We start from the raw sequence: 10,394 nt of genomic DNA on the forward strand, positions 1-10,394 counted from the left end.
CTTTCTCATCTACCCCAAATCCATTTGCCAGATTATGATACTTGTAAGGATGGAGACCAAATTATTGATAAAAGTTTATTAATAAAATATATAAAAGCCATTTTAAGGCTTTATTAATTAAATTTTTTTCAGAGATAACCATTTTGGGAGAATAAGGTGTTTATGATTAGTGTGCATTTCACTCTAATATTGTCAAGAAAAATTATTCAACCAGGAGCTGGGAGGAAATAACATCATATTGTCAAACTTAAAGAGTTCAGAATTTCCCTTTTCAGAATCCAATATACTTAGAGGAGTGTCCTTTTCATCCTGTATACTTGGAGGAGGGCTATAGTTGGATTTGAGAACAATGATGTGAGATATTCAGGCCCTAAAACTCCCTTTTATTTCAAGCTCTCCCAAATTATCTTTTCTGTCTTTAAAACATGAATCCTCCATATTACAACACATTACAGAGTATCTGTGGTCTATAAAGAAAATTTTATCCTCCAGAGCCCATTTCTGTGTTAACTCTCAGCATCTTTTGAGGTTTCCTTGGGGGACAGCATTGGAAAAAAGAGCTACATTTTATTGACCTCCCACTGTGGTCTAGGCACTATGTTAGAGACATTACATATGTTATCTCAAATTTCGTAACTATTTATGAGCTAAGTATTATTTTTTATTTCTTTTTACAGATGAAGTTCTGAAATTCAGCAGTACAAATGGGCGGAGCAAAGATTCAAACCCAGGGCAGCCTATGAAGTCCATGCTCTTGACCTCAGGAAATTGCCTGAAGATGTAGATAAGAGGGTAAAAGCCCCCACAGGTCCCGGTACAAAGTATATGACAGACAAATGTCAGTTTGCTCATTGCTTTTGCTTTAAACTCTAGGCACAGAATTTACCTATGTGTCCCTAAGTTGTCCAACTCATTGTACTTCTATTTCTCTTTAGAGTTGATTCACGGTAGATACTGGGAAGCCAGGGATCATCAGGTGGACTAGTGGATGTGGCACTGGATTCTCATATGGCTAACCAGAGTTTGAGTCCTGGACCCAGTGGCTTAAAACTCACTCTGGGCACGTATGCATGGGTGCCCAAAATCCAAAGAGGAGAATGGAGGAGAAAGGATTGCCGAATGGCCATCCCCTCTGGGAGGTGATTTTTCATTTCCTCTCTCTCTCTCTATCTCTCTCTGTGTCTCCAGTGACTTCATGTGCCCTATAAAAAAATCTCTCTTAAAAGCAAAAAATAAATAAATAAATAAAGTGGGGAAGTCAAATAGGAGAATGTTGCTCTTTCCACACATATTTTCCAGCCAGACTGGAGCCAGTGAAAGTGAGACTCACTGTTTGAGAGGAGACCCCAGCTGGCCTGCTGGTACCATTTAAAGTACTAGTGGTACCTTGAGGGTCAGAAATTACTCTGTAAGGAGATTTCCTCCTCCAATACCAGTAAGTGAATGTGCCATGGATAAGAATGTTCAGTATACAACAGGTGGACAACCACACAGCCCTCCTCTAGTTAACTTTGAACAGGACTTCAGAAGAAAACTGAGTTCTGTGCTCGTAATAAGAGCTCTGAAGAACTAAAATCCTGGGAATGAAATACCTTAGAATTCTTTTGTCAGGACATTAGGTACTATTATATGTTATTTTATTTAAAGTTTTATTTTACTGCATGACTCATTGCTACCTGATCATTTAAAAAATAGAAAATTTGGGGGCCAGTAGATGGCATAATGGTTATGTCACTGGACTCCCACATGGCTGACTACATTTTGAGTCCTAGACCTGGTAGCTTGAACTCATACTGGGTGCATGTGTGTGAGTGCCCAAGATCCCAGGAGGAGAATGGAGGAGAAGGGATTGTGGCATGGCCATTCTCCCCTGAGGGGGCAGGGGTGATTTCTCACTTTCCTGGGGCAATTTCAAACTTTTCCTTTCACTGTTTCTGTCTCTCCCTCTCTTTCTTTCACTCTGCAAGAGCACATACCCTAGGCAAAAACCTTTAAAAAGAAAAGATCTTTTAAAAATGTAAAGTAAAAAAATTAATAACCATTTTCTCTATATCCTTCTATCTTGAAATTTCTAATCACATATGAAGATCTATCCCTTCCTTTTCTATTATTTTTTGTCCCATTTGAGATATTTTATACATGTTATTATGCCTCTTGCCTTTTTACTAAATATGTCTTTGAGATTTTCCTTTGAGCACTTAAAGATTGTACCAGTCAAAGCTGCTGGTGTAAGCAACAGAAACCTGGATGATTGAAGCAAAATGACATTTATCAAAAGTAGACTAGGGGGATCAACAGTTAACGTAATGGCTATGTCACTGGACTCCCATGTCAACTGCGGTTCATGTCCCAGACCTGGTAGCTTAAAACTCACGCCGCGCGCATATGCATGCATGCCCAAGATCCCAGAAGGAGAATGGAAAAGAAGGGATTGCAGTGTGGCCATCCCCCCTGGAGGGTGATTTCTTGCTTTCTGTCTCTCTGTCTCTCTCTGTCTGTTTGGCAAGTGCACGTGCCCTACGGCAAAAAACCTCTCCAAAAAAAACCGTAGACTAGGTAGCTTTCTGGATGAGCTGGCCTGAGGACAAGGCCTGGAGACCTGACAACCAGGAATTATTCTGAAACAATATTGACAAGCTATAGACAGCACCTCTGGGTGCAGCAACTGCTATTTTCTCAGCTGGTGTGATAGTCACTGACCCCTGAGTATTGCTGCCAGAAACATTGCCTCCATCACTCCTGGGATACTAAGGGGGAAGGATTGTTACACAGTGAAACAATGAGAGCTTGTCATTGAAAAAATATATATATATATATATATATATAGAGAGAGAGAGAGAGAGAGAGTAATCTAATTAGAGATAAAGGATCCAGTAGAGAAATGTCATTTTTCTCTTACATTGTTATATATTGGTATTTCAATACAAAGTTATTCAGTCTCTGATTATGACTCTGAGAAGAACTACAATAGACTTCCGAATACATAATTTTACAATTATCTCTATAAGATAAATTCATGGCAATAACATCATGGTAGTGAAATAGCACGTGTATTTCTAAGGTTGAAAATTTTTACCAATATGATTTCCAAAATGAGGCACACATTCTTGAGTAGGAAAAAGTAAGAGCAGCACTGTCATTATAACTTGGTCCACAGTAGATTAAGTGGAATCATTTTTGCAATCTGACAAATGAAAAGTAGCAATTTCTTTCAAATTCATTTTCTTTAATTATATATTGATATTGAGAATCTTTTCTTTCTATGTTCATATCCTTTTTTTTCTAAGCTTTTTTTTTTTTTTTTTTTTCAAGAGAGGGATTTTTGCTATAGAACTCATATACTCGCTGGAGAGAGAGAGAGATACAGAGAGACAGAAAGTGAGAAATCATCCCCTGGAGGGATGGCCACGCTATGATCCCTTCTCCTCCATTCTCCTGTTAGGATTTTGGTATGCATGCACACGTGCCCTCATGAGCTTCAAGACACTGGGTCCAGGGCTCAAACCATTGTCGACTATGTGAGAATTCTGTAATATAACCATTATGCCAACTGCTGTTACCTAAATTATGGTTTTTGGTTATTAGCTTAATATTTGTTTATTTATTGTTTTACTTTTGATTGCCAGTGGGCAAGTACACTCACCAGAAAGAGACAGAGAGAGAAAGAGGGAGAAAGTACCCCCAATGGGGCATGGTCATGCTACAATCCCTTCCTCTCCATTTCTCCATTCTGTTGGTTGTTTTGGAAACACAAGCTGATTTACCCAATGTGTTTTTCAACTCAGTAGGGCCAGGATTTGAACCACGATTGGCCATGTGGCACCTGGCTCTCTTAACCACAAGACTACCGGCCAACCCTGTTCATTTCTTTTCTATTAACTACTATGCAATCCTTCCATATGAGACTGCATTATCTATTTCTAAAGTGAAGGCTCATAACATTTAATTTATATCCTGAAACCCACTCACTTATTGAAAAGTTGTTAAACTGCTACCTTAAAGTCTTTCAAATAGTTGTAGACCCTTGCAGGTGAAGACATTCCCCATGTAATTATTTTTAAGACAATGTTACCTGGAATATATTGACTTAAGTCAGGGACAACTTGTGTGTGTTAAAGTTTGGGTTACTGAAGAATAGTTGAGGGAAGAAGGACCATAATCCTTCCTTTGGTGATTGTATATTTTGCTCCACAAAGACAGTAGTGCCCTCTAAAAGGAACGGTCTCCATATAGCCCTCCCAACACTCATCACAATTTCATCTTCCTCTAGCCTTCTCCTGAAATGGGAATATTTGGAAATCTAAGTCCCTGCCAACTCAACATTGATTTCTATAACTAAGTAGTTATTAGGATGTGCTTTGGCATCAACAAAACACATGAAGTTGGGTAAATGAAAAGAGGACACCTGGCTTATTTAAGGTAGAATTGTATTTGCAAAACACATGAAAGCATCCAGGTTGGATGGTACAAATAATAGATAAGTGTGCTCCTATGTAACTCCCAGGTTAGCGGCATGGACATCACCAGTCAACTAAAGTCCCCTCTAGACTATAGAATCAAAAAACTTTGGGTTGGGATATAGGTCATGGCAACATTTTTTAAAATGATAGAGAGTTCTCACATGTATAAGAGATAGAGAGTAAACACTCTTGTCACACCATAATCCCCACTCAAGCCCTCCAGCTCCTCAGGTTTCTAGACATCCATGCATGTCCAGCATGCCTTCAGGCCAACCCAGGATTCAAACTCGTGGTCTACAATATGGATCCAGCCTTAAACAGCATTGTGTGTCTGAGGCTCATTATAGCTGCATCGGAAATCTACTAAGGAGCCTTCCTGTTAACTCTAAGGCAGTTTAGAGTTTAAAAGTGGGGTAATGTAGAGAAAATCTGCATGATTCAGCTTCTGTGCTTCATCTAGCAGTCTCTGCCAATTTTCCTTTTCTCAGAAGTCATGAATGGAGGATTTACTACCCTTCAAAAGCAGCCAGAGGTAATTGTAGTTTCCTTAGCTAAACTTGTCCTACCTAAAGTTCATGAAAAAACAAAAAGTTGGTGGGGGAGAAAAAGAAATTAATGTATGAGTTCATTTTGGTGCAAAAAATTTTGACCTATGCAATTTTTTTTAACTACTACTTATTTCCCTGAAAAATTTATTTTTGGAAAGATTTTTGCTATAAGGCACATGTACTTGCCAGAGAGAGAGAAACAGAGAGACAGAAAGTAAGAAATCACCCCTCAGAGGGGATGACCACACTGCAGTCCCTTCTCTTTCATTCCCCTCTTGGGATTTTGGGCATGCACACACACGCACATGCATCCTGCATGAGTTTTAAGCCACTGAGTCTGGGACTTGAACCACAGTAGACTACGTGGGAGTCCAGTGATCAACCTCCTCGCCATCTGCTCCCCTGGCCTCGTCCCATGAACTTTTTGAACATCTTTTGTGTCTGGAGCAAATTTAACTGTCAGCCAACTTCTAAACTGTGCTGACTTTAACTCTGACATACCTCTGTAAGAAAGGAGTGTGCAAAGCATGTGTAGTTACTCCTCTGCATATACAACTGTGTCTTTCAGTAAAACTACCTCCTACGGAGCATAGCTGCCTCTAGAAAGTGAAAACTTTGCCTCCATTAAGTGTGTTTGCTATGTTGCAACTGTATTTTCTGACCATCCCTTATCACAGTGTGATATTCATTTGCACACCACATTTTTCCAGTGACTGAAAAGTGATCACCCCAGCTTGGCAGTCTACACCGAAGCACCATCATTTATTTCTCTCAGTACTCTGTCCTGGACATTCCCAGTGAGCACAAAGCCTTTGAAGTCCATGATGCATGTAATTCAGCTGACAGTGGATTGGATTGGAGTCCATCTAAATAAAGCCCAAGCCTGAGCAGGTATCAAAATATCTCCCTACAAGGGGCAAGTGCTATTATTCTACCAAGAAAAAAAAAAAAGGTATTTTCTTACCAATCCAAGAAAATTTTACTGACTTTTGCTGTAATAAGTCTTTCTTTTCTTTTGAGGGTGTTTTGTTTTTTATGTCTCAAAACCTGCTCTAACGACCTCTCAAACTTTGCCTAGTTTATATTTACCAATATGCCCACTAAGAAAACAGAAGAATATTTTAAAGAACTTTTTAAGTATTTTGACCTATGAGGATTGCTTTGGTTTCCCCTAAGCTTTTCTAACTAATTTGTGTAAATCCTTTTTAAATTGGGGTTCATTTACTTAATGTTCAATGACTGCAATGACTTCCTAAAGCTAATTTCAAAAGACAGAGATGATTTGGGGAGAGATTTCCCTCTCTGGATGGACCTATAAGAAAGTGCGAAGATGTGAGGGAAATTTGGAAACACAACAACTGAGGAGACTAATTTATTGTAGTCTTAATTGACAAGCACTCATTAAAATAATAATCCTTAGCTTTCAACTTTCTTATGGACCCTAAATTAGGATTTGAAATGTTCTGCCTATATTACTATTTTTAGCTCTACAATATAAGTAAACTTGGCCTAGAAACACCTGGGGTGATTTAATAATAAAGCAGGACACAGAAGATGCTAACAGTTGGCACTAGGGCATAAAAACACAGAGAATATAAAATGTAATAGCAATTGCAAAATGTAATACAATTGCATGGAAATGCAATTAAATCAGGTTGGATAAATAGCTTCCAGGATATAATAGCAAAAATTGAGAGAGTTCATTTCAATGAAGTGAAAATGGAAAAAAAAAAAAAGAATAAATAATTTAAAGCTGGAAATGAAAAAAGTTCCGTGTGGAGTTTAGAAGACAATTGAGCTCATCTGACCTTGTGCAAGTCAGTTAACCTCCTGGGGCCTCCCTTTCCTTATGAGGAGAAGGAGGGGACAGGAGGGAGGATTAGACTCTCTGCGATCTCAAAGGTCTATTCAAGTCCTAAATTCCCCTCCTGGGCTTGGGAGGAATGGAAATGTAGGGCACCAACACAATGATGTTAGTGGCTCTGGGAAAAAAAATGCACATTTGCCAACTGTGAATTTGGGTTTCATATGAAGCACTGATTGTATCTGTTCGTATCATGTGTTATTCTTTATAAAAATAAAAGAAGAATAAATGCCTACAATGGTTGGATTTCCTTTATTTCATCTTTTCTAGGCTAAGGTTTTCCCTTATGTAGGGTAACAAAAAAGGTGGTCTGCAAACAGATAAAACAGCCCGTGTGACTATGCCATGCTGTGGTTCCAGACTGAGTCACTCTCCCCATTTTCTGTCCATCTGCTGTTTTTCATTTACCTGATTTTCCAGGGTAACAAAGTTCGCTGGGTGCTAATCAGTGACCAGGAAAAGGAGAAGTATGTGTTATTGTAAATAGGATGGATCACAGACCATGGGTCAAGAAAGCAAGGACACTAGTGAGCACTGCAAGAGACTTGATGCATTTAACCATGAAGGCATGCAGAAAGAAAGCGGTGCCTTCACGCATCATGTAGACATCAGTCAATCACAGACTCTGGGGAGGAGTGTTTATCATGCTCATCTATGAGATCCTGAGAAAAAACATAGGAGGATTTTTAACCTTTATGTCTTTTTTTCCCCCTATACATTATATAAACAAAAAAGGAATCAGTGCTGTGTTCTTCATGCCAGCTGAGAATATATTTCTCAGCCTTCTGTACTCCAGAGTAACTTATCAGCAAACCTGAATTTTGTAAATGAAAGGCTATATACTATGTTCAATAGTTTAATGGCTGCATTTCTGATTGGAATGTACCTGTTCCTTAGCTATAGGATAATTATACATGTTGAGTATTGTATCGCATTAGCAATTTCTTCTTAGTAGGAGAAAGACAGGAGGTGTACTGGTGGTCAAGACATTACAATTCTGTATCAAAGAAATAATGGACACCAAAGGTTAGCTTGGATCCTCTGCTTCCTACCTTGGTAACGTTAGTCAGAATACCTCTCTGGATATTGGTGTCCTCGAATGTAGAGTTAGTAATGTTGACAATAACACCTCTTTTGGATTTACTATGGTAATTAAATAAGCTATTATAAGTCAAATGTTTTTAACAGTGCCTGTAACATAGTAAAGAATTGTGTATGAGCAATTATTATGAGGAGCCAGTAACAGCAATAACAGTCTCTAACTTAAGCTCATGGCTCACGTGGCCATGAATTACGTAGAAAAGTCACAATCCTCCCAGTTGTTTTATAGATTATTTTAAAAAGAATCTGAGGGACCACCAGTTGGCATAATGTCTATGTCACTGAACTCCCATGTAGTCAGCCACAGTTTGAGTCCTGGACCCAGTGGTTTGAAACTCATGCTGGGTGCATGAGCATGTGTGCCCAAGATCCCGAGAAGAGAATGGAGCAGAAGGGATTGTGGTGTGGCCATCCCCCCATCGTGGGTGATTTCTGGCTTTCTATGTCTCTGTCTCTCTCTGTCTTTCTGGAGAGCACACGCACCCTATAGCAAAAACCTCTCTGAAAAATAAAGAGGAATTCGAAAAGATCCATGGGAGCATATACCATGGGTTACAGTTGGTGTTTTGTCTGTGAGATCAAGATAAAGAAATTATTGTATATCCTCACCAGAATAAACTTGATCTCACCTAGTTCTTCCAATAAAGAATGAAAAACTCAGAATATCAAATATCAGTGAATCTTACAGACAAAAAAGGAAGATGTAACTCAGAAAGCAGCTTAGCTTTAGAAAACCAGAGTTTATAAAGAACTGAATCACTATTCACAATGGAACAATGGTCTAGAAGTCTTCTTTTTTCATAACTCAGCTTCTCTCTCTCTGTCTCTCTACTTTTTTCCCACCATCATTTTACAATCCTTAGTATTTTCTGTATTTAATCTCCCTCAAAAATATGACTGATCTATTTTGTTTTTATTTGTTTGCTTTATAGGAAGCGATGGATCCAATGGGCAGAGTTCCAAGGCTTTCGTAGATTCCCATCTAGATTATATGTAGTATGAAACTCAGAAACGATCCTGGTCTGATCAGTTGTCCTCAGTATTAGAACAGTTCCTTGGTTCCATTGGTTGGAAGCCAGAGACTGTGAGAGTTGCAGACATTTTTAATTTTATAAACTTCCTTCTAGTGTGGGACTCACAAGGTCCTAGAGAAACTGCATTCATTAGATTATATATCACTCCTTGACTTCCTGAAACTGTAGGTTAAAAGCAAATATAACTGGTCTACAAATTGTTTTTAACCCTTCATTATTTTGTTCCTTTTTCAATCACTGCAACTAACGAAGGGGGAAGTCTTGGCACTAAAACCACCATCACCAAAAAAAGAAAAAAATAATTCTAATAGGAGGATTAGGAAAGCTTTAAGGTAAATGAGCAACAAAAAAATTGTATAAAGCAAAATGTATAAACAAGGTCAACTGAGTTACTAAACTAAAGCTACTACATTGCTACTGAGTTCAAATAAATGACATTACAAGAGAAATTCATTGAAAATGAAAGAAACAACTTTTATTAAATAATTTTTATTAAAAGGAGGATAGGGGAAAGGAAGTAGATGAATTATGGGAGTAAAAAGTCTGAGAAACACTTTGTAAAAAGGTAGGCTTTAGAAAAGACTTTAAAAGATTATATGACAAAAGTGAACAAAGGTTATTTGAAGGCAAGGAAAGATTGAGCAACATTTAAAATCATGCTATGATATGTAATTCATTGTGTGCCTATGTAATGTAGCTATAGTGAAGCAAGAATTTGGAGAAGTATAAATGCCAAGCTGAGGATTTGGACTTTAACAAACCATTAGAAAAGAAAGAAGACATAGCGGAATCTTTTGAAAGAAAAATGAACAGAACTTAGAGCTAATTACATATAGTAGCTGAAGAAGTGGGAAAACATCAATTTGTCTTAACTATGAAAATTATGAAAGAAAATTTTCTTTTCATGCTGAAAATTCCCTGATTCTACTCAAAGCTTACACGTGCACACACATACACACGTGCACACATATATATATATATACATGTATATATACGCACACATATATATATATATATATATATATATATATATATATATATATATATATATATATATACACTCTTACATGTCATAATCTAATGTGTTGTTATACATAAAATGTCTAATTAATCCTTGACTACAATATCACTCTTGGCCTATAGATTCTTCTCTTTAAATCAAGACGACATGTATAGTATTCTCAAGTGGACTGTCGGAGAAGTATTTCATGTTGGATAAAGTCTTTTTACAAGCAAAATGATAAATAGTGATTGAATACTTAAAAAAATAATTGGAATAGGGACCAGCAATTGGTATAATGGCTGGGTTGCTGGACTCCCATGTAGTTGATTACAGTTTGAGTCCCAGACCCGGTGGCTTAAATTCACACCAGGCACATGTACATGC

The sequence above is a fragment of the Tupaia chinensis genome, unplaced genomic scaffold (genome assembly GCF_000334495.1).
Source record: "Tupaia chinensis unplaced genomic scaffold, TupChi_1.0 Scaffold000126_2, whole genome shotgun sequence".
Lineage (NCBI taxonomy): Eukaryota > Metazoa > Chordata > Mammalia > Scandentia > Tupaiidae > Tupaia > Tupaia belangeri.